Here is a 9222-nt window from a genome sequence, read left to right as displayed (position 1 = left end):
CTAGTAAAGATGCAGCTCGGTTCTAGGTTGGCTTCACAAAAGCTCCCGGGATGTACCTGTCTAATGTTGACCTGAGAATACAAGTTATTTTGAAAGCGAGTATCAGCATTTTTATAAATGCTGGTGAGTTCATAAGTATTTAGTGTCGTTTGTGTAAGTAAGCATTTTATCCAAAAATAACTTTATAAAAAGTAGTAGTTTAGAGTTTGTAGTGTATTAGAGTCCTTTCTAGAAAATCCTATATTTTCTAATTAAAAGCAGTCTTCTACCAAGACTCGACAATGTTATGTTTTAGAGAGAAGTTTTCCCTGAAATACTATCATTACCAAAATACGGTATTTGATTTTAAAGGAAGTAGGAGAATATCACTAGTAAAAAATACCAGGGGAAAATAACATATGCCTCAGCAGAAAAATACTGCTGACTAAGGCAAAAGAAATCATAGACTCCATGAGAGTATCAAATGAATGATACGCCTGGCTCAGTCTAACAAAAGGAAACACAGACCCCAGACGGTATCAAATGTACGATACGGCTAGTAAGGTCTAAAACAAAGAAACACAGACCCCAGACAGCATCAAATGAAAGATACAGCTAGCAAGGTCTAAAACAAAGAAACACAGACCCCAGACAGTATCAAATGAAAGATACAGCTAGCAAGGTCTAAAACAAAGAAACACAGACCCCAGACAATATCAAATGAAGGATACAGTAGCAAGGTCTAAAACAAAGAGACACAGACCCCAGACAGTATCAAATGAAAGATACAGCTAGCAAGGTCTAAAACAAAGAGTGATCCTAAGAGTGCTGTTTCAGAAATACAGTGTTAATTCTCATTACCTTAAGCCCATGAATTATAAGGTAAACATGGAGATACTCGTAACCATACTGATCGACACTAGATTACTTGACGCCCTGCAAGCTTCTAAATAAACATGACATTTGTCACCCCTTGGCTTGGTAGGCCGTGGACTGTAGCTAGCAGTCAGGGTGTGGGGGTGTCAATCCCGTATAGATCTATACACACAATGCCCGCTCTCCCTACAGGAGACTTTGGTTACCAACTTGACAACGGGGAGATCCGCGTCTTGAAGATGCATCTCATATAGTGAATTCTGATGTAAGTGCTGGACTAACGATAGAGGCTCACAACTGAACCGACTCCTTTGGAATTTGCATACTAGAAAGAGTGAATAGAGCTTCCTAACTATTCCTATAATAGTTACTAGTGTCTCTGATCCTTGAGTGACGAGTGGGAGGATACCCTTGCTACCCAAGGGAAATGAACTGATCGATGTAAACCTTCATGTCTATACATGTATACATGATATATAATTAATGGTTAAACGACCTTCAGACGGATATCCGATCCCACCAGACCTAATCAAAACGAGGAAAAGGAAATAGGGCGAACTAGCCTTCCTAAGTCCTTTAAACATTATTTATATAACTATACAAGTAAATGCATGCATTTAACGAAGTAGAAGCGTTTAACGAAGTAGAAGCGTTTGACGAAGTAGTAGCATTTAGAGAAGTAGAATCATAGAAGCATGGAAGGAAACTTTGATGAAAACTTTGGAAAACCTTTACACTTAAGAAAATCATGACTTGGTATCCTTTTGTAAAATAAGTTTGAAGACCTTTAGAAATCCTTGAAAATCTTTCATAAACAAGTTTTGAATATAAATTTGATAAAACAATATAAGTAAAGAAAAACCTTTGTTTCAAATACTGATGTAACTGGTTTTGAAGTAAAACATACAGCGCGAGAGTCAAGTAAAGACGTTTTGGAAAACCATTTATAGTACCATACTTGGTAAAACAGTTGACAGTGTAATAAATCCTTGTGCATGCGGGTTATCAATCACATATGATTGATATGATAACTAGCATGTTTTAACTTGTATTCCCCCCATAAAATCATGTAAAAACATTTAAAAAGGTTAATTCATGGGTATGAACTCACCTGTTGTAAGTGGATCGGATGGAGGTGCCGGTTGGGTGCTCGGTGTCAAGTAAAGACTTGAACACACTTAGTGACCTATTAACATATGATGACATATGTTTACATACAATTAGTAATTATAGGCACTTAAACAGCTTGGAAAGGTGTTTACGGCGGTAAACTCATGTTAGTCCATGAATCATATGATTTGGTGCATCAAATGAAGGATTACAAGGCTCTAGGCACTCGAGGAAGCCTTTGGGGGTGTTTAAGGTGTAGTTTAACACTTAAATAAGTGTTTATGGTCCATGAAGATGGGTTTACGGTCTAAGGATGCTCTTAGACCGTAAACTCTTGTTTACTCCCCAAAATGCAAGTTTTTGGTGTTCTAAGTTCGTGTGTGTAAGTCCACAAGCCGTATCTAAGCTCCGTAAGTGGCTTGGAAGGGCTTTTGAGCATTAAAACCCCATTTATGAGTGTTTACGGTCCATGAAGGTGTTCCTGGACCGTAAACTCATTTTCTTGAGGGTTTTGGGTAATTTAAACACGAATTTGCAAGCTAGATAAGATGAACAACAAGCTAGGAAGGCTTACTTACCGATTTGAAGCTCGAAGGGGAGATTTTTGACCAAAACCCGGTTCGTAGAGAGAGAAAGTAGAGAGAGAGAGAGAGAGTCTAAGGTGGGAAAAAGGTGGGAATGAAACCCACTCAACCCTTATATAGGGTGGAGTTTATGGCCTGGTTGGGGGGTTCACCAGACACCAACCGCGAACGGGGTTTTTCACGACTACTGTTAAACACGGCAAATTTTTAAAATTATACCACCTTAATTTTGGTTCGCTTGACGAATATTATTTAAAATATTCCAACGGGTTTAAATCCGGTAAAAAATATTTTCGGGATAAATTTGGCTAATTTTGACGTAATTAATTTCGACGTTAAAACTAACGGAAATGTTTGGGTTGTCACACTTTGGCTGCTATGAAGTGTGCACTCTTAGTGAATCGATCAGCGACCACCCAAATCATGTCGTGACCGTCCCTTGTTCTGGGCAGTTTAGTGCAAAATCCATGGTGATGTCTTCCCATTTACCCATGGGTATAGGTAAAGGTTCTAAACTCCCATACGATTTCTGATGTTGTGCCTTAACTCTCGCACATGTCACATACTCGGCCACATACTGCGCAACATTGAGCTTCATCGTCGACCACCAGTAGTAGGATTTCAGATCCCTATACACTTTTGTGCTGCCAGGATGAATCGAGTACATGGTCTTGTGAGCTTCTTCCATCAGATGATCTCTTATTCCTCCCGTCTTAGGTACCCAAATCCTATCTTGGAATACCTTTAATCCTTGATTGTTCGTACCGAACATTAGCGTTTTGCCCAAACGCTCTTCTTTTCGGTCATTTTTATCTGAAGCTTCTTCTTGAGCTTTCTTAATACTTTCCACGATCGTTGAGACAACTTCAATTCTTAACGCTCTTGGCCTTCTCCTTTCTAGGCTCACTTTTCGGCTCAAGGCATCAGCTACGCCATTTGCTTTACTAGGGTGGTAAAGTATCTTGCAATCGTAATCCTTAAGCAACTCTAGCCAGCGTCGTTGCCTCATATTCAACTCTTTTTGATCAAAGAGATACTGAAGACTCTTATGATCAATGAAAAGCTTTCACTTCGTGCCGTAAAGATAATGTCTCCATATCTTTAGTGCAAATACTACCGCCGCCAACTCCAGATCGTGAGTGGGGTAGTTCTTTTCGTGTTCTTTCAATTGTCTCGATGCATATGCTATCACCTTATCCCTTTGGGTCAGAACACAACCTAACCCAATTCCAGATGCATCGCTATAAACTGTGAAGTCTTCAACTCCATCGGGTAGAGAACGAAACGGTGCTTCACTTAACTTCTTCTTTAACTTCTCAAATGCTTCTTTGTGCTTCTCACTCCAGGTATATGTTGCTCCTTTATGGGTCAAAGCTGTCAATGGAGCAGCTATCGAAGAAAATCCTTGGATAAACCTTCGGTAATATCCGGCTAAGCCCAGAAAGCTTCGAATCTCCGTGGGACTTTTCGGTCGCTCCCACTTCATTACATCTTCAATCTTGGCTGGGTCAACCATGATCCCTTCTTGGTTAACCACATGACCCAAGAATTGGACTTCTCGAATCCAAAAATCATATTTGGAGAACTTTGCATAGAAATTCTCCTTCTTCAAAACTTCTAGCACTTCTCGTAGATGCTTTCCATGCTCCTGCTCGCTTTATGAGTAAACCAGAATGTCATCTATGAACACTATCACAGATTTATCGAGGAATGGTTTACAAAACCTATTCATTAAATCCATGAATGTTGCTGAAGCATTGGTCAGTCCAAACGACATAACCAAGAACTCATAGTGTCCGTATCTTGTTCTGAACGTGGTTTTCTCAATATCTTGTTCTCGCACCTTCAGCTGATGATACCCTGACCTAAGATCGATCTTGGAGAAAAAACTCGAACCTTACAGCTGATCGAAAAGGTCATCAATCCTCGGTAATGGGTATTTGTTCTTCACCATTGCCTTGTTCAGCTCTCTATAATCTATAAACATCCTCATGCTTTCATCTTTCTTCTTCTTCACGAATAACACCGGAGCTCCCCAGGGTGATGAACTAGGTCTAATGAAACCGTTGTCCAACAAATCCTGAAGTTGCATCATAAGTTCCTTCATCTCCGTCGGTGCTAATCGGTATGGTGCTTTTGCTATTGGTGTTGTTCCTGGTAACAAGTCTATTTAGAACTCCACTTGTTTATCAGGGGGTAATTCAGGAAGATCTTCGAGAAAGACTTCCGGATAGTCACACACCACTGGTATATTTTGCATCTCCTTCTTCTCTTTCTTAGCATCGATCACAAATGCCAAGTATGATGTGCATACTTTGGACAAACATTTTTTGGATTTCATTAGGGAAATGATTCCAGAATTCACTCTACGTTTGTCCCCATAGACCGCAGATGACTCCTTCCCAGGAGGGTTCACTCTTACTATCCTCTTCTTGCACAATATCTCAGCATCATTGGCACCAAGCCAATCCATTCCCAATACGATATTGAAACCATTTAGCTCAATAGGCAACAAATCCTCGTGGAATTCGTTTCCATTCAGGTCGATGACGATATTCCTAATGCAATTGCTAATAGGTATGAATTTGCCACTGGAAACTTCTACAGGCAATGCTAGTCTTCCACCAAATTTATGTGATATAAAGGAGTAATTTTGTCACACCCCCAAACCAGAACGGCGGAAACGTTCGGGGGCGGAGGACGTCATGTTCAGTATCATAACAGTTTATAGAAAGGAAAGTACACACCACCATATATAAAGGTTTTTAAAAATGTTTACATCATTGTATTTATTACATGTCCAAAAGATAAATGCATAAACATCTTTCAAAAGAAGTAAATAATGCCCGCGCGTTATTCACCAAAAGTTGATTTCCAAACCTGCTTAACGATTCCCTGAGAATACAAGTTATTTCAAAGAAAAAGTGTCAACAATTAAGTTGGTGAGTTCATAAGTGATTTAGAAACATTGAATGCCATTCAAAAATGAGTGTATATTTTCCAAGAAAATCCCATATTTCCTTATAAAAGTGTGAAATGCATGAGAATGTTGGTATTGAAAAGCGTAGATAGTTGAACCAAGAAAATCCCTTATTTCCCTAATAGTTGTTTGTTTAATGTCTAAGACTAACATTTTGAAGCAATCCACATGCTTTAGAAGAGTTTTAAACATATATTTAAATAATAAACCTATTAGAAGATTTCAGTTTGTTAGATAATGAATAACTGTAGTAACTACTCATTCATTATTCAAAAGTACTATAATAGTTGTATATCCGATGAGTTTTATAACCATACTGAACATAATATGCCTGTAGCGACGTTCTTCAGGCGTCGTAGCGTTATGACAAACTGTCACCCCAAAAGACGGACTGTAGCTAACAGTCAGGGCGCGGGATCATGACTTCCCGTATAGATCTATACACATTTGACACGTTCTTCGAACGGGAGACTCTGGTTATAGACAGGACTTGTAGCGATACCTTTTATCTAAAAGGCAGTGTTTGAAGATATACACGTCTCATGGATTCTCAACTAAGTCTGTATTAAAGTGATAGTTTTGTATGCAAAGTTTATCCTTTTTCACAATGTTTGACCAACATAAATTATAAGTTTTTAGAATATATGAAACGGTTTTAACAACAAAAGATGCTTTGGTGTTACTAAAAACTTTGTATAAAACTATTGCATGTAAAGTATAACAAGAGTTTCCGCATAATAGAACTAAATCACAAGTGATTCATTTGATAGAAATGAGTAAATGAGATTTTACACGATAATAACGGTATGTTTACTTGTATTCCTCCCCGAAAAGAGTATAAAAGAATTTAAAATGTATTTAAAGAGTGTTCGAAGGGGGATATGAACTCACTTGATAGTTTGAAGATAGCGAGATGGAAAACCGGGCAGAGTTTCGCCTCGGGAAACGGACTTTTCTCGGGATTCTCTGGAATCTCGGGAGTAAAATCGACCCTCGGTACTTGAGCAAAAATGACCAGGGCTTCCGGTTTGAACGGGCACGAAAATCGAGGCAAGATCGTGAGAGAAAGGAGAGAATTGAGCATTTTTTTCGGAAAGCCTCGCATTCTATTTATAGGGGGGTCTGAGAAGCCTCGTACGCGGGGCGTATGCAGCGCGTACGCGTACGTCATGCATTACCGAAGCCTCGACTGCCTCGGCTTCGGATGGGACGGCGGGTCGGTAGCCTCGCATAGGGCGACATGGACGATCCGAGGCCAATGTCCTCGGGTACGCAGGGCGTACAAGGGTACACGGCGCGTACCTCGGATGAGGACGCTGACTCCTCTTCGGATAATACTTGATTTTTGAATTAAATAAATATATAATTTATTTAATAAACTTCAAAAATTCATATCTTCTTCATACGAACTCCGTTTTCGATGGTCTTTATATCCACACGTAGGTGAGACTACGCTCTACAACTTTCGTTTAGACTCCGTTGGCAAATTCCGAAATCATTTTTATTATTTATTTTATAACTCATCGTGTTTAAGAAATTTCTTCAAAAATTCATAACTTCTTTATCTGACGTCGGTTTTTGCCAGACTTTTTACCGCTAAAATACCATTGTCGAGACCTTCGATTCTCGTTTAGGTCATTCCGGCCAAAAGTCGTTCGATCTCCGATTCGAGTTTTTAGCTGTCTGCTGCTAAGCCGAACATGGAAAAAAATCTTAATTTCAATATACGAAGCCGGATTTGAGCATTCTTTTTAAGTATGATCCCGGTTTAATGACATTACACATAATAGGAATTTAAATAGATACTTTTTGGGGCATTTTATTCTCAAAGTAAATTTTATTACCCCAAGATGGTTACAATACTTGACTTTTTAGGTCAATACAAAGAGTTGAAATATCGGGTTGTTACAAATTTGCTCCAGAATCAAAAAATATATTGGCAGGCAATCCATTTACAAGAAAGGTACCTGAAGCAACGTCCGCTGCTTCCTTCGCGGCTTCCAGTGTCATCTGGAAAGCTCTGGCTTTTGGCTTCGGTGGGACATTAGGCCTTATTGCCTCCTTCTTCTTCGGGCAGTACCTTAAAAGGTGCCCTTCCTTGTTGCAACCATAACAAACATTCTTGTTGAACATACAGTCATTGGCATAGTGCCCAGGCTTCTCACATTTAAAACAAGTGACCTCCCCGTCACATTTCCGATGATGTTTCTTTTTTCACTTTTCACACCCTTTCGCTTCGCCTCCTCCTCCTCTCGAACCAGACTTCAAGGATTTACTTTTCTTGTTGGATTTCGAAGATCCCTCGAAATTCCTCTTCTCACCCACCTCAGTTCTTTCCAGACCCCTTTCCTTTAACCGGGTCTCAACATTCTTGGCTGCTCTAACGGCCGCCTTCAACATGCTTGCCATTTTGACTGCTGGGCCAAAGTCTGATGGCAATCCGTTAGCAAATTTTTCTATCTTAGCGAGCTCAGTTGGCACCAGGTATGGAAATAACTTCATCTTCTCGGTAAACGCAGTAGCATAGTCATCAATGCTCATTTCCCTTTCTTTAAGTTTTGGAACTCATTGTTTAGATCGATCAGATCTATCTCGGAACAGTACTGCATCTTCAACTGCTCCAGGAATGCTTCCCAAGACATCTTCAAAGCTTCTCCTCGTGGCATCGTATCTGCCAACAATTTCCACCAGCTCAAAACTCCGGTCTTCAGTTGTCGAACCGCAAAGACGGTTTTCCACTTATCACGACAGTTGCAACTTTCAAATACCATCTCCATTTTGGAGATCCAGTCCATTATCTCCACAGACTTTGGGTTTCCGGAAAGACTTGGTGATTTGGCACCCAAGAAGTTCTTATACATACGTCTATCTCGATCGATTTCCCTTTCTGGGTCATTCCTTCTCACCAATGGGGGTTCCATTTGACTGACAGTGCGGCTGTTATTGCCTTCTTCGAACTCTCCGTCATTCAGTTCTGGTTGTTCAACAGGCATTGACGGTTCATTTCTGTTATTCTGCAATAGTTGTCTCATTTCTTCCCTCTGTTCAGCCATCACAACCCGAATCATGGCTTGAACTCCAGCCATTGTGGATGGTTCGGGTGCAGCTTCTACGATTGGCACTTGCTCAATCCCTTGGGGTTGAGGCTGTTGATTCCTGTTTCCATTTGCATTTCCAACTCCACTTCGGGTTCTTTCCATCTCGATCTATACACCAAATTAGGTGAATTTAGATCTTTATTCACGATAGAGGTTTAAATTCCCCTTATCACTCCGAAACGTTACATGCTAGTTCTCATATCGTAATCGAACGCTTAGAATCCTAAACACATAAGGTTTTCGGATCCGTTCGGCAACATACCATAGATCCAAACAATAATAGCACATAAGGAAAGCATAAAGCATTTAGCACATAAAAGCATTTTAGGCATCTTTCCTAAAATAAACTAGTGCTCGTGTCTAAAATATGGAAGACACTCATCTCACGATCATCGCTTAACATTCTAAGTCTAAGTCTAGAAATCCAACAAATTCCTAGTTCGCTTAAACTAATGCTCTGATACCAACTGTGACATCCCCATTTTTACGGCAAGAAAAGACCGATTTCGTTTATGCATTTTAATAAAGATCAGAGTAACTTCTTAAGAAAAGTATTGCGGAATTTGTTTCCAAAACAAAATATGATATAAATTTA

The sequence above is a fragment of the Lactuca serriola genome, chromosome 2 (assembly GCF_051521515.1).
Source record: "Lactuca serriola cultivar US96UC23 chromosome 2, Lser_US96UC23_V15, whole genome shotgun sequence".
Classification (NCBI taxonomy): domain Eukaryota; kingdom Viridiplantae; phylum Streptophyta; class Magnoliopsida; order Asterales; family Asteraceae; genus Lactuca; species Lactuca serriola.
Note: the sequence above shows the minus strand (reverse complement) of the source record.